This window comes from Hemicordylus capensis, chromosome 1 (assembly GCF_027244095.1).
Source record: "Hemicordylus capensis ecotype Gifberg chromosome 1, rHemCap1.1.pri, whole genome shotgun sequence".
Taxonomy (NCBI): Eukaryota; Metazoa; Chordata; class Lepidosauria; order Squamata; family Cordylidae; genus Hemicordylus; species Hemicordylus capensis.
This window is the reverse complement of record NC_069657.1, coordinates 371663410-371679503: the sequence shown is the minus strand read 5'-3', so window position 1 is coordinate 371679503 and position 16094 is coordinate 371663410.

The following is a 16094-nucleotide window of genomic DNA, read 5'->3' as shown; positions in this document are numbered from 1 at the left end:
TGAGGAGCTCCAAAAGGATCTCTCCAGATTGGGTGAGTAGGTGACAAAATGGCAAATGCAGTTCAGTGTTGGCAAGTGTAAAGTGATGCATATTGGGATGAAAAACCCCAACTTACGCTGATGGGATCTGAGCTGTCAGTGACTGACCAGGAGAGGGATTTGGGGGTCATGGTGGAGAGCTCATTGAAAGTGTTGACCCAATGTGCAGCAGTTGTGAAAAAGGCCAATTCCATGCTTAGGGATCATTAGGAAGGGGATTGAAAACAAAATTGCTAATATTATAATGCCCAAAATGATGGTGTGGCCACACCTGGAGTACTGTGTACAGTTCTGGTCACCACATCTAAAAAAGGACATTGTAGAACTGGAAAAGGTGCAGAAGAGGGCAACCAAGATGATCAGTGGCCTAGAGCACCTTTCTTATGAGGCAAGGCTACAACACCTGGGCCTTTTTAGTTTAGAAAAAAGACAACTGTGGGGAGACATGATAGAGGTTGATAAAATCATGTTTGGTGTGGAGAAAGTGGATAGAGAGAAATTCTTCTCCCTCTCACATAACACTAGAACCAGGGGTCATCCCATGAAATTGATTGCCAGGAAATTTAGGACCAACAAACAGAAGCATTTTTTCACACAATGCATAATCGGTTTGTGGAATTCTCTGCCACAAGATGTGGTGACAGCCAACAACCCGGATGGCTTTAAGAGGGGTTTGGATAACAGCATGGAGGAGAGGTCTATCAACAACTACTAGTTTGAGGGCAATAGGACACCTCCAGCCTCAAAGGCAGGATGCCTCTGAGTACCAGTTGCAGGGGAGTAACAACAGGAGGTAGGGCCTGCCCTCAACTCCTGCCTGTAGGCTTCCAGTGGCATCTGGTGGGCCACTGTGTGAAGCAGGATGCTGGACTAGATGGGCCTGGGGCCTGACCCAGTAGGGCTGTTCTTATTATTGTTTATCTGTAATGTAACTAACTTAAGAAACCCTAGCCTGAGCCCATCCATCCAGGGTGTTGCAAAAGACTCTGTAAGTTTTTAAAGGTGCTTTTGTATTTTCCTACATCCCTGTTCCTTGCAACTGGGGTCCTTTTTGAAGTATTCTTGTAACCACTGAGTATTTTTACCTGTAACTAAAGACTGAGGGAGCCTCTGACCGAAGCAGGCTGTAGCATTTGAATAATGTTTTTCTTTTCTTTTGTTCTTTGCATTTTACAAGCCAATCTGAGTGGATTTTTGACTCAGGAAAGCAGGGGCTGGGAGGGGGTCTGATTCTGGTGCACACATGCCTCAGATGTTCAGCAATCTATCAGTTTTCCCACCACATGTAGGTTTGCAAGTGGGAATTTTTTTTACTATTTTTCCCATTGCAGAAGGAGAAGAGTTTCCCTGGGATTTCCACCCCAAGCCCAGGGAGGGTCAAACTCTGAGATAAAGAGGGATGGTGGTTAGAGCCATTTTTGAAATTACCAGAAGTACAGGAAAGTTTAAGGAATAGCCTTTGCTAGAAAGCCCTGCAGGGATGAGTCAGCATTTCTCTCCCTCACGTGATCTTGCTCTGAGTCAAAGGCTATAATCAGCCACAGGACCATTATAAAATCACCTCCTATTTTGAAAGGCATGTATAATAGCTACCTTATTTTCCCCACGGAGAAATGTTAGTTTGAAATAATTCCTTGTATTCTGCTAGGATGCAGATCCTGCTCCGGGTCAAGTGCAGCATCAGTCCAGAAACTGAATGCCCAGCTAGATCTGGTCAGTATTTCCAGCAAGTGTTCATGGAGCACCCTGAAGAAGCCTTAGGGTTGTAGTGTTTCATGATGCACCAACACCTTGCATTACATATTATTCTTCCCCCACGCCTTATGTCTTCTTTTCTGTAGTGCATACAATTTATTATTTGTTTGTTTGTTTGTTTGTTTGATTGATTGATTTTCATACTGCCCTTCCAAAAATGGCTCAGAGCAGTTTACACAGAGAAATAAATAAATAAATAAATAAATAAGATGGATCCCTTTCCCCAAAGGGCTCACAATCTAAAAAGAAACATAAGATAGGCACCAGCAACAGTCACTGGAGGTACTGTGCTGGGGGTGGATAGGGCCAGTTACTCTTCCCCTGCTAAATAAAGAGACTCACCACGTTAAAAGGTGCCTCTTTGCCAAGTTAGCAGGGGTTAACTTGGGTTAACAATGACATCTAACTTTTCTCCCTTGAAGTTTGTCTTGAATAGAGATAAACTAAGGTCTCCCCATGTGGCAGAGCTAGAGAGTGTCCATACATTTGCACAGGGATCCTAACTACTCTCTGAGCTAATACTTTAGAATACTTTAGCCAACATAACATACTAACTTCCTGATTCACCAGTGTGTCTCCTTTCCTGGCAGCATGTATACTGGCTCTTTAGGATACAGCCCAGGAGAAGTCAGCCAGAATTAATTCCCATTGAAGTGATAGGATGAGACTAAGTGCTAATTTTATTTATTTATTTATTTATTTAAGTGCTAATTTACACATGCATTTACATTTGATTACTATACCCTTTGTGACTTGCTGCTAAATGTGTGAACCACCTCAATTTAAAAGCATAGTGTCTGAGGCAACATTACCCCTTTAGAAAGTTTGATGTACATTCAAGTTTGTATATGTTCTAGTGATGGAAGCATGTGTGAACTAGACCTTCATGAGAAATAACTCCCAGTGATTTAAGCAGAACTAAGTTATAACAAATCTTTGATAAATTGTGTGAGAACTGTATTCCAGATTCAGTTAGAAGGTGCTTTTTTTTTTAACCTATTAAGTCCTTAGTGGCTTTGAGTTTGATACATCTTGAAAACTACTTTCTTTTCTGTATCAGAAGAAAAGAGTCCTGTTGGGTCAGATCAAAACTGCATCTAGTCCAGCATCCTCTTCCACATAGTGAATATCTATGAGCTTACAGGAAGGACATAACCAAGCATGAAGGAAATAGCCCTCCCTTATTGTTGACCCCAGTAACCTACTACCTCTAAATATGGAGATTCCATTTAACCAGGGATCTGCAGAATGTTCCAAGCTCGGAATGTTCTCACTCAAAACATTTCCAAGCTCAAAACAGAACACCCTTCAAATGAAGAGCCTGTTTCAAGTTTGGAACAGAACAACTCCATTCTGAGTCAGAACATTCCGAGTGCTCTGTGTGCCATTTTAGAGGCATGTTTTCCCCTTGCTGACTGGTATAAAATAAGTTTAACCTTGTATAAAAATTATGGGTTTTTAGAATGCTGAGGATCCACAGTTATATCATTCAGTGCCTCAATAGCTCTTAAAATTTTAACTCTAAACATTCTTTTTTTCCTAAAAAAATCAGAGCCAACTCAAATAATGGATACTTATAAAGCCTATTCACAAGCAAAGCCTAGCCCAGGCTAGGGCAGCCCAGCCCGGGTTAGGCTGCATATGTAAAGTACCAAGATCCACGTGGATCCTAGCACTGTCTGCCCACCTAATCCAACTTTTGTACCCAGCTGTTAGCCAAGGTTGAGGGTACAAGCACACCCTTAACCTGGTAGCTGGTTTTTGCACTGGCTACTGATTGGTTAGTGATCTTACTGCTCCTTGTCATGCTACCAATCAACTTGATTTGTACAATAACAAGTCAACCAAGAAGCAAGGAGATCGCAAACCAATCAGAAGCCAGCACAAAAACCAGTCAGCAAGGGAAAAACACACCTCCAAAATGGCACTCAGAACATTCAAAATCTTCTGAACTCATTCCCTCAGAACAACCAGCTCGCTGACAGAACGTTCTGGGGATTTGTTTTCTGCACCAAACTCTGAATCCAATTCCATGGACATCCCTACATTTAGCATTGTTTAGATCAACCAAGAATGTCCTCATTTTCGGTATTCCATCTATGAGCCAAGTTTAGATATCAACACACAAAAGATAGCTACAGTTGGCCATTTAGTCATTGCTCACTTACCATGGTATGCCTGTAGCTATAGGGCAAAGTGCTTGTCTGTAGTGTTTAAGTGTTAAGGAAAAATGTGTTATGCCTCTGCTATAAAACAGAATAAAATTCTATGAATTATTTAGTTGGATGCCACAGCCAACTAACCTAGACACAGTTGCACAGCCACTGCAGAAGGCAATCACTGCCTGCAATCACCTGTACGCGGGTCCTTAATGGCTGGCACACAGATGTGGAACTCTCACTTTGCCTAAATCCTAACTGGGGTATGTTGGCCAAGTTGAAGCAGAACTTGAAGCATAGTTAGAGATCAGCCAGTGCCTGTGTTCAGGAGTCCCAAGCAGGAAGAGGGTTTAGCCTGCACCTGAATCCTTCTCCTGTCTAGAGGGTCTCTCCGGAACCTCCTCTCCTGAAGGCAAGGCTTCTAGCTGGCCAGCAACAGCATCCCTCACCCCTGCCTGGCCATTCAAGGTCTGACAAGCTACATACTGTATGTGAGAGGACCTATAGGTCTCTCATCAGATGATGAGGTCTAGCCACAGGTAGTGCGGAATCCCTGTTGCCTGATACATGGTGCTTACCGGCTGAGAGAGTGCCTGATTGGGACACTGTTCCAGGAATCTGTCTATTGTCAGTGAGGTCGAATAACCCCCTCCTGCTCAGCTGTGGGTTTAGCAGGCTGAAGAGTGCTGGATAAGTTGACTCAGTCCAAATTTAACCACTAGGGGTGAATGGGTTTTCTCCATCCCAATACATTATTGTTCTAGGCATTCATGCTGCTACATATGCCATTCTACCTTCCTTCAGATTTAACATGAAGAAATTCTAAAATAAATTCTGGAATTGGTTCGTGTGCACTTTGTTCTTTCTTCAGCATCTTTTGTTTTTGTTCAGATTACTTATCTGCACATATGCACATTAATAAAAATCTATGGGGAAAAGAATCTTGGTACAAGGGTAACTTGGACAGAAAAAGAAGACTCCGTTAAGAAGGAAGAGCTGTTCATGTGAAGCAGTCTGTACAAACAGTGAACAAATAGAAAATTGCTAATTATCAGTGCAATTTACAACCTCAATATTGGGGAAATTATGAAAGAGAGAATTCATACATGCCTAGTAACATCATCCATAGCCCCCCTTAAAACCACAGAGGCTGTGCAACTAGAGAAGCTTTTCCAATAGATTAATAATTCCCTGGAATTATTTAGAATAATGTGGGGAAAATGGTATTTTTTAAAAAATCTATAGAGGGGTCCTGCTAAGTCCAGTAATAAGACAAGGCAAATTGAGAGGCTTTCAAATGATTCGTAAACAACACATTGGTTTATTTGGGAATACTGTGACCATACCTCTGAGTGAAGTTCAGTGTTCCCTACTAGAGCAGGGACAGATTGTCTCTTCAGGGAAGTGAGGTGCCTTTTCTGCATGCCAAGAAAAAAGGGAAACCCCTGCCAGCTTGCTTGAATGTACTTACAAACGGACAAGCTGTACAGGGATGTGATTCATATCACAGGCCTTAGCAGAAACCCTCTATAGATCAAGGACATACCATTGTCCTGTACAAGGAATACCAACAGAGCACATATGTCTTTGTCTTCATTTTCAAATCAAAACTCATTTGTATTTGTATTCATATTTGAATCCATTTCCCCCCTAATTAATAGCATGCTAAGTGGAAGTTACAGAGCTGCCTGCCTTTGTTTCCATCCAGGCATTTCTAAAGCTCTCTCTCCAGGCACCATGGGGATGAAGCACTAGCCACAGGCATGGCAGAGATATTTGAATAGGGCTGTCTTTCAGATTCAGCGAGAACATTTAAGCCGACATGCCAAAAGAAAGAAAGAAAGAAAGTAACTCAGCCTTGCTGACCATTAAATTAAAAGTGAGAAATAAGGAGGTTATTTTCAGCATGTCAAATAAGAGGCCAAAGGTAACTACTGTGGGCTCTTTCCTGCCATGAATGTAATGTTATTCTGTCAGGAGTGGGGAGGGCTCCAAATAACCTAGAAAACTGATGTTCCATATCTCCTTGAAAAGCACCTGTAGTTTCTGGCTGCTGTGGCCTGATGCATGAATCACTGCTGTGTGTATGTGTCATCCCTGCATAAATTCAAATTGGCTGGCATTGTGCAGGATTCCTCTCAACACTTTAGTCGGCACCCAAATCCGGATTAAAGAGGAAACCCAAACTTATTCATTGCTGTTTCTAATGATTCACCATGTCCTTTCTCACCAGTCATCTTTCCTGTGCAAAGTGAGAGAACGTGGGAGAGAAAGCAAACCCCAGATTGTCAAATGAGATATTATTTTACAAACACAGAAAAGCAACTTGATTGTTTCAGTGGTTTAGAATTCATTCAGCTCACCATAGGTTTTCTATTTCCCACAAACTAGTATTAAATAGTAAATCCATTGGGCTAATTAAAAAAGTTGTTTTCTCCTCTTCCTTTTAAACTCCCCCCACTTATCCTTTAAACTTCCACACACTACTTGCCTTGACTGCTGCAGTTGTAGCTAGGGCTACGTCCTAATGAAAAAAGAAGTCTAAAATATTACCATAACCTCAGAGGCATGAGTAAAAGGCCCTTATTAGAATTCAGGCCCTACAGCTGGAACCTTCAGCACAGGGTGGGAGATAAAGTTTACTATTGTTAGCTCACAAGTGGCTCAGACTTCCTGGCAACTAAAATGAATTACTCACCTCCTTTATGCTGGGCTTCAGAAACAGTTCACTGTTTCGCAACAAAAAAGGCATTCAGGCAGGGAAAGATGGCCTCCCCAGGCTCTGAAAAGCTAGCTTTAAGACAGTGAATGGACACTGGAGCCTCCCAAGTGAATGACCACTGTGGGAAAGGGGAATTATGTCAGCCCAAATGCATTTCCAGTTATTCTGTCCCACTTTTCATTGCTTTCTCTCTCTCTCTCTCTCCTCTATCTCCTTCTCTGTACTCCCTTCCTGTTCTTTAAAGGCCATTTTTAAAAAGTTCAGATGGACTCAAATCAACACCAATGGCTCGTTTTCACATTATTGCCATAGCAACACACACTTGTGGTGGGTCGGAGATTTGTTTTTTAACTTTTTTAAAAGGGAAAAACTGAAGAAAAAGGAAGCCTGAAAGAGAAGAAGCAGCGAGTTTGGCACAGCTAGTTGGAACGGGAGCTGAGCAGAGCGAAGAGCATGAGGAATGGAACTGGCAGCAGGAATTTGGGGAGTGGGGAGGGTGTCCTTTGAAACACAAATGTGTAATCCTTTACACTCTTGAAAGGCTCTGCACTTCTGAAGGCCCTCAGAAGAGTCAGAAGAATGCATTTTCGGAAACAACAGAACTGTGCTTTGGGAAGCATAATCAATTCTAGTATATGAAAAGCATTTGAAGCCTCCTTTTTGTTTGAAAAATATTAACTAATATACTGGTGATTAATAAAATAGATAGAATTGTTACTAATGGGGGCACATGAAGTTGGGAGTATTTTCAACCAAGTTTTTCATGTTCCCAGTGCATCTGTAGTATGTAAAGAAGCCTCTGTGCAACACTAGCTGGACACTGCCAATTGTGAAGTGAAAGAAGCATTCATAACATCCTCCTTACCTCATGTAAGTGATACAATGGAGCTTTCAAACATGATCACCAGCCTTCTCACCCGCCCAGAATAAGCCTAATGTTTTCTTCCTGCCTTTTTATTAAATGCTCGCTATTCATGCCAGTAAACATTAGCAGCTCTTGCTAAGCCCACCCTGAGGCAAAAGTGCAACATGGCAATATTATGCAAAGCTATGTTCAGTGGATCTCAAGGTTATTAAGCAGTAGCTAAATGGATATAGTGACCTGCAATGCAATCCAGCATAAATGCTTTGGCTTGGATCCAGAGAAGTGGTCCTGGCTGTCTATCTTGGTTAAATGCAGTTTAATGACAGCAATTTGACCAGCATTGCCCAGGAAATCTATGTTCTCACAACCATCTTTGTGGGGCTCAGCAATCCTGGTTCAAAAGTTAACTAGGATTGCTGTGATTGTGAAAATGCAGCCTTAGTGTGAATTACAAAATTCAGTGTATAGATCCTTGCCCAAGAGGGCTAAGTATAAATTTGGAACAGAAGATCATCAGTAGGAGACGGGCCAAAACCAACCTTTCTTACAAGGAGACTTGCCTTTGATTTATTCATGAAAAAATTAAAGAAAAATAGCATTTGCTTGGAAAGTCCTCAGGTTGCTAATATGTATCTGAAGTAATAAAATACATCAGGATTAACATAATCATAATTGCCTATTGAGGAGGGCTATAATGTAATCAGGAAAGAAGAACAAGAAACAAAGGGGAAAGGGGAATAGTTCCATGACCAAATCTTTAGAGTCATCACCATCTTTTTAGAATACAGAGTTAGCTTTGAGGGAAATCATTCATGGGGGGAAAAAATCTTGAAACGTTACCCCAGAGGTCAATAAAGAATTCCTAGGTGGACTAGTATTTCAGTAAATAATTCCTAGGAGGCCTAGCAGTTCTAATTTCATATATGCTATTTTATAGATGCTGTTTCTAACCCATACAGTGCAGATTTGAGTGGGACATTTGTCCTGTTCCAGAGCTCCTTCCAGTCCATTTCCCATATTGCTGATGGGAAATGGCTATACTTCCTTGTGGGTTGCTTCCTGCAGTTACCATGGGAATGTATTAGAACAAAAAAGCCTGGTATATCTGAGCAGCAACAGACCAAGACGTTTTGGTGCCTGAAGCACAGAGCCAATGCCAACTGCCCACACATATACACTCATTCCGTCGCATTACCTAGTTGCTCAGTAACTGGGTGAGGGGCAGCAGCAGTTGAACGGCAAATTACTGTTCCTGCCACACTGCCTCTGCTCTTTGCCATTGGGTTGACAATGAGAAAGAGTGCATCTGTGCCCAGCCACAGCTTCAGACATGGGCAGCTCATGCAGCTACCCAGCTGTGGTGGCACCAGGAAAGGGTGAATAGCGTAGCTACCAAAATCCTTTTTCTTCTTCTCCCATGCTCAGTTAAATGAAAGGAGGAAGAGGGAGGTAAAGCAGAAGAGAAGAAAGGGAGAGGAAGAAAGATGTATGTCCATAGAGTTGGACTAGAATGGTGCTGCCCATAGAGCTGGACTAGCTAGAGTGGGCCACTACCAGCTCTGGGTACTGCTGGCCACAGCAGAGGTATGCAGGTGGTGGGCAGGGTTATCTCCAAATCTGCCATACCCCCAAGTTTGCTGCCTGGGTTTACTCACTTCACCCCTGCATGGTAGGGCAAGACCTGTTTGAGGGATTATTTCCCATTTTATTTCATTGATTTCTGTAGCTCTAATCTGAAACCACCCAGACACATAACGTTTTGGGCAGTATATGCGTATGTTAAACAAACAAACAAACAAACAAATCCTGAAGAAATAAAGTCTAGAAGTATTTGAGTTCTAGAAGTACAATCTAGCAGTACAAATCAAAGCTTGTTTAAGTTTACACAGTCAAGAGCATAAGGAGAATATAGAAACTATGTAAATGTAATGGAAAATTCCCACCCCTTCCACTCTGCTTTTTGTTCTCTTTCCTCCTAAAGCTATCTTGTTCCTCACATTGTTTCTACTAGAGGTGTGCATAAATAGCTTTTTGCAATTTGATCTCAAATAGAATTTCAAAAATTCTAATTGATTTGAAAATTTGCCTCAAAAATGCAATTCGCCCATGGGGAACAATGGGGAACTCGAATCATCCCATTGTTCCCCATGGGTAGGTCCTAAGGACACCAAAGTGGGTTGGGTAGTCGGACATGATGGGTACTACCTACCACCCAATCCACAAAAGAAATGGTCAAGCCAATGATTTTAAAAAACATTTTAAATCCTGCACCCGCCAAAACCCATAGGATCCTATGGGGGTTAAGGTTTGAAAAAAATTAAAAATCACCCACTTGCTCATTTCTTTTGTGGGTTGGGTGGTAGGTAGCACCCATCACACCATACTACCCAACCCGCTTTGGTATCCCTAGGACCTATCCATGGGTAACAATGGGGCAATTTGAGTTCCCCATTGTTCGCTATGGGCAAAACAAGCAGAGTATAGTGCACATATTTTGCATTTCTGCCATGAAAATGACCACTACAGAACAGAAGCAAATACAGATGGTCCTTCACAACACAGAACAACAGATTTTGCTAAACATAGTCTAAAGATGGCCAAAAAAGAATCACTGTCCCAGAATCTACTGCTAGCTGCAGTGCCTGCAATGCAGTAGCATCACTGGCACAAGTTGCTTTCTTGCACACAATTATGACTCAGTCCTTACTTTCCAGCATTGCAACAGCTGCCACAGTCAGGGGCTCACCCAGGTAATTTTGGTGCCCAGATCTGAAGGGCTTTGGAGCCCCCCCCCCCATGCACAGGGGCCCCACCATGAGTTTAAAAATGTTTTTTCAAAGTGTTTGTTTTTTAAGTAACCTGCATTTTTGAAGGCTTCACATGGAGGGCCTCCCCAGAAGCATGCCGTCGCTGCCCCATGGCACTGAAACATGGCAGTGCAAACTTCAATCATTCTACCCACCATGTGCTTGGCTGGGGTGTATGGGGCATGAGCCGAGCAAAGTGTTGCAAGCCCCGACATCACGGGGCTTGTGGCACTCTCTTCCAACTGCGCAGGCATGCTAGCTCACCTTGCAGTTCTCAAGGGTTGCTGGGCCAAATGGTCAGGCCCAGTGGCTGCTCCCGCTCCACCCACCACCGCCACCACCACAGGGGTGGGGGAGGCCTCCTCGTCTCACCCCCCCACTCCCCCCAGGCCACGCGCATGGTGCACGGTTCAGTGCCATGGGTCAGCGGTAGGGTGGGCATGGGGTCGACCCCCCCGACCTTTGGAGACCCCCCGGACCTTGGAGTCTACAGACCAGGGCCCTAAAGTCCAAGGGTAGGAGTGGCTCTGGCCACAGTAGCACCCTTAGCAGCAGCAAGCATAGACATAAGCTCAGCTACAGCAACATCTTCAGTCACCTTTTGACTGAGTGAGTACACCTTGCAGTGCAGAATGCAGATTGCAGAGAAGATCAGAAAAGTGAGTGAAGCATATGTTAGTCAAGGCAAGAAATGGAGCTCATCTCTCAGCAATCATCAAGAAAATATTACAGAGAGATAGAGGGGGGAAGGAGGGGGGGGGAGAGAACTGAGCTGAGCTGCCACTATCCAATGCCACAACTCAAGGAAAGAAGGCAGGCAGGCACTCAAGTTCTGCCTTTGTCAATCTGAGATCCAGCAATAGTTAATATCGCAGCAATAGCACAGCATATTATACTCGGTGCAGAGAAAATAAAACCACAAAATCAAACCTTTCTTGATTGCTTCCTTCCTCGTCTCCTGATGTATCCTCCTCAGGCACACTAAAAGCTCTCTCTGCCCCCTAGGCCCTTTGGAAATATTTTGAAATTCCCTCCTTCTTTGTTCCCCATCCCTCTTCCTTCCCCCCCAGCCAATGGGGGCACAGTTGCCCATGACAACATTTGATGTAAATGACAAGAAGCCAACCAAGAAGCAAGGAGATCTCAAGCCGATCGGAAGCTCTTGCAAGCAAGGGGGAAAGCCTGCCAAAATGGCCTCTCTGATCATGTGAATCAATTTCCATCCAATCAGGCCTAATTCGATTCTAATGTGAATCAGCCCCTTTATTTTAAGAGTGATTTGATTTACATTAGAATCACATGTATCACTCCTATTCTGTGCAAATCAATTTGCACACGAATTGAATTGCACATCCCTAGTTTCTACCACCTCTCTACCATCATGATAGTGACTTTCCCATTCCCCTTTTCTTATATACCCTTACAAGCATTATTATTATTATTATTATTATTATTATTATTATTATTATTACATTTATATCCTGCTCTTCCTCCAAGGAGCCTAGAGTGGTGTACTACATACTTAAGTTTCTCTTTCACAACAACCCTGTGAAGTAGGTTAGGCTGAGAGAGAAGTGACTGGCCCAGAATCACGCAGCAAGTATCATGGCTGAATGGGGATTTAAACTCAGGTCTCCCTGGTCCTAGTCTAGCACTCTAACCACTACACCACAATGACCCCACCTCCATTTTTCCTACCTCACAGACCTTTAATCTGTCAAAACTTCTCCAAGTTTGATTTTCCATTCTACTTTATGTCTCCTTTGGTGATTGTTTTTCTTTTTAAATATCACACTGCATGTATTAAAATAGTTGTTGCTGCTTGAATAGAATATGAACTTTTTAAAAAGGAATCAAGGCATGCATAACCTACTAGAGAAGGACAGGTAGATCTGGCATATTAGAGAGAGTTTGGCATATGTGCAGTGAGGCAACAGAGAGAAGAATATGCCCCAAACTATAGTTGAACAGAAGCGGCAGAGAAAGTCAAATGCCACTCCTCCGTTATGGCAGAGAAGCAGGGCATTTTTGCAAAGCGCACGAAATAGCTGACAAACACACCCTGAACCCAGCTGGTAATTAATTTCAAGCATCTGACCTTCTCCAACACTGCAAATGTCTAACTGCGCTTTAGTCACACACACACACACCCCCAACCATTCATTATGTTACTCAAGTTCAAACAGCTTCCAGAGAAGATGACAGAGCCCTGGAAAAGGTATTTGCAGAGTCCCCATGGAGTCCACAGGGCTTGTCATGATAAGGATGACTCTTTATCACCCTTCATAGCTACCAGCATCCTCTTTTCAGTTCCTCTTCCTTAAATATTTTGAAAAGAAACATTGTTTCAGCAGATCTCTCTCTCTCTCTCTCTCTCTCTCTCTCTCTCTCTCTCTCTCTCTCCTTTCACACATAATGTAAAACTGGAGGTTGCCGGACCCATGCTTAATTTTTCAAACCATGATTCACATTGCAGACATTCATCCAACCACAATTCGGCAACCTCTGTCTTCAGAGCAGGGAATCCCCTCCTTCCTGATTCACTGAGGCTGCATCCAGGCAAGCTCCAAAGGCTCGCATTGCCAGACTGTGGACAAGGAATCAGCATGGCTCCAGGGTGGGAGTCATTGGCCACAGTCTTCAAGGGGGAGTGCCTTTATGGAATTGCCTGCCCGCCCTCAGCAGGGAAAGGGAATTCTGATAGTGGCTGTACTGCTGCCCTCATTAGAGCACTGAAACAAAACTGTCCTGCACAAGTACAATTTCTGGTGGGGGAGGGGATCTTGGGAGGCACTATTTTCCTATTACTCAGAAGAGGGAAGGGAACATGATGACTTCCCAGGAGTGATATGTATATGAGGAAGGGCAAAGGGGCCACATTCCTGCCCCCGTGGCGGCTTGCCACCAGGGGACTAGTGCTCTCATGAAAGGGCCAGTCTACTGGGGAGGATCTTAGGCTCGCAAAAACCTTTGGTCTTCCATCAGACTGAGCTCATGAGTTGAGCTGACCCCCAAAAGGGGCCCCCACTTGTGTGGGTTTAAAGATAGAACTTTTGCACAGTGACCCCCCTCATCTCCAGGGAAGCCCTCCATGTGCCCAAAGGAGAATTTGATGCTCTATGTGTCCGGGTGCAGCTGTGTGGGCAGACTGGGGAAACACCAGGACCAGGAACAGATCTTTTACTTTCATTCAAATTTTCTGGGTTTGGACCAGCATCATGGCAAGTGGGGGAGCCACTTCGGGGGAGAAACGAGGGCAAGGGCTGGACACTTTGTCCAACTATTTGTATAGAGGGAGGCATTCAATAGTGGGGCTTCTGTTTAATCAGTTTTAAGTTGTGCTGAGGTTGGGTTGAAGTTGCAATGTGTGTGGGTTTGTCTGGAGATGGGGAGGCAGGGAATGCCTTCGTTGAATGTGGGGCAGCTATTCCGGTGGTGGTGGGGAATAGAAGAAGTAACGTTGGCAGGTCAGCAGGTTGTTCCAGGGGAAGGGTAGTCAGAAACTTAATAGCAGTCTCCCCTTCCGGTTGTCCTGCCAGCTCTTTGACCTCGGGGAGCACTGCCAACAACCCACATAACCTTACCTTGCTCCTCTGCAATGCCAGGTCAGTCCAAAATAAATCATAACTCATCCATGATTTGATGAGGGGCCGACCTGGTGTGTGTTACTGAGACTTGGTTGGGAGAGGCTAGTGGTCCAGTTTGGTCCCAGCGTCTCCCTCCAGGATATTCTGTAGAGGAGCAGGTGAGGGGACATGGGCGGGGAGGTGGAGTGGCTGTGGTCTCTAAGGATAACATCTCCCTTACCAGGGTCCCGGTTAGGGTATCGGACCATATTGAATGTGTGTACTTGAGTTTGGGGACCAGGGATAGATTGGGACTTCTGTTGGTGAACCGATTGCCACGCTGCCCAACGGAATCCCTTACTGAGCTCTCGGAGTTGGTCACGGAACTTGCGTTGGAGCCTCCCAGACTTTTGGTGCTAGGGGACTTCAATGTTCATTTCGGGACCAATTTGTCCGGGGCAACTCAGGAGTTCATAGCGGCCATGACAACTATGGGCCTATCCCAAGTGGTCTCCGGATCGATGCATATTGCAGGTCACACGCTTGATTTGGTCTTTTACTCTGATCAGGATGGTGTTCCGTGGGTGGGGACTCCTACAATCTCCCTGTTGTCATGGACAGACCACTATCTGGTTAAGGTTGGACTTAAAACCGCTTTCCACCTTCTCAGGGGTGTGGGGCCTATTAGAATGGTCCTCCCGAAGAGGTTACTGGATCCAGTAGGATTCCAAGAAGCCTTGGAGGGATTCAATGTTGGCTCTGCTGGTGATCCTGTTGATGCCTTTGTTGAGAACTGGAACAACTTGCTCACCAGGGCAGTAGACACGATTGCACCTAAGCGTCCCCTCCGACCTGCTTCAAAATTGGCCCCTTGGTATACGGAAGATCTACAGGGGCTGAAGCGGCAAGGTAGGTGACTGGAGAGCAAGTGGAGAAAGACTCGACTCGAATCCAACAGATTACGACATGGAGCACATTTAAAGATCTATGCTCAGACGATACATGCGGCAAAGAAGTGGTTCTTTTCTGCCCGTATTGCCTCTGCAAGTTCACGTCCAGCAGAGTTGTTCAGGGTTGTGAGGGGACTAGTATCTGCCCCCTCTCCCTTGAACCAGAATTTGGAAGCACCGCTTACCCGCTGTGATGTGTTTAATGAATTTTTCACAGACAAAATCTCTCGGATTCAGGCCGACCTAAATTGAGACTCCACAATTAATTTGATGTCTGAACTGGAGGTGTCCGACAACTCCTCTTATACGATTCGACTGGATCAATTTCAGTTTGTGACTCCTGAAGATGTGGACAAGCAGCTTGGAGCAGTGAGGCCTACCGCTTGTTCTCTTGACCCTTGTCCAACATGGCTTGTTCTATCTAGCAGGGAGGCTGTTGTAGGTGGCCTGGTAGAAATCATAAATGCTTCTCTGAGGGAGGGCAGGATGCCTCCTTGTCTTAAGGAGGCAATTATTAGACCTCTTCTAAAGAAGCCTGCGTTAGATCCCTCAGAGTTGAGCAATTATAGGCCAGTTTCCAGTCTCCCATGGCTGGGCAAGGTAATTGAGAGGGTGGTGGCCTCTCAGCTCCAGGTGGTCTTGGAGGAAACTGATTATCTAGACCCATTTCAAACTGGTTTTCGGGTGGGCTATGGGGTGGAGACTGCCTTGGTCGGCCTGATGGATGATCTCCAATTGGCAATTGACAGAGGAAGTGTGACTCTGTTGGTCCTCTTGGATCTCTTGGCAGCTTTCGATGCTATCGACCATAGTATCCTTCTGGAATGTCTGAGGGGGTTAGGGGTGGGAGGCACTGTTTTACAGTGGTTCCACTCCTACCTCTCAGACAAATTCCAGATGGTGTTGATTGGAGATTGTTGCTCTTCAAAATCTGAGCAAGTGTGGTGTCCCTCAAGGCTCCATACACTCTCCAATGCTTTTTAACATCTACATGAAACTGCTGGAAGAGATCATCAGGGGATTTGGAGCTGGGTATTACCAGTATGCTGATGACACCCAGATCTATTTCTCCATGTCAACTTCTTCAGTAGTTGGCATATCCTCCCTAAATGCCTGCCTGGAAGCAGTAATGGGCTGGATGAGGGAGAATAAACCGAAACTGAATCCAGATGAGATGGAGGCACTTATTGTATGGGGTCAGAACTCTAGAGATGATTTTGATCTACTTGTT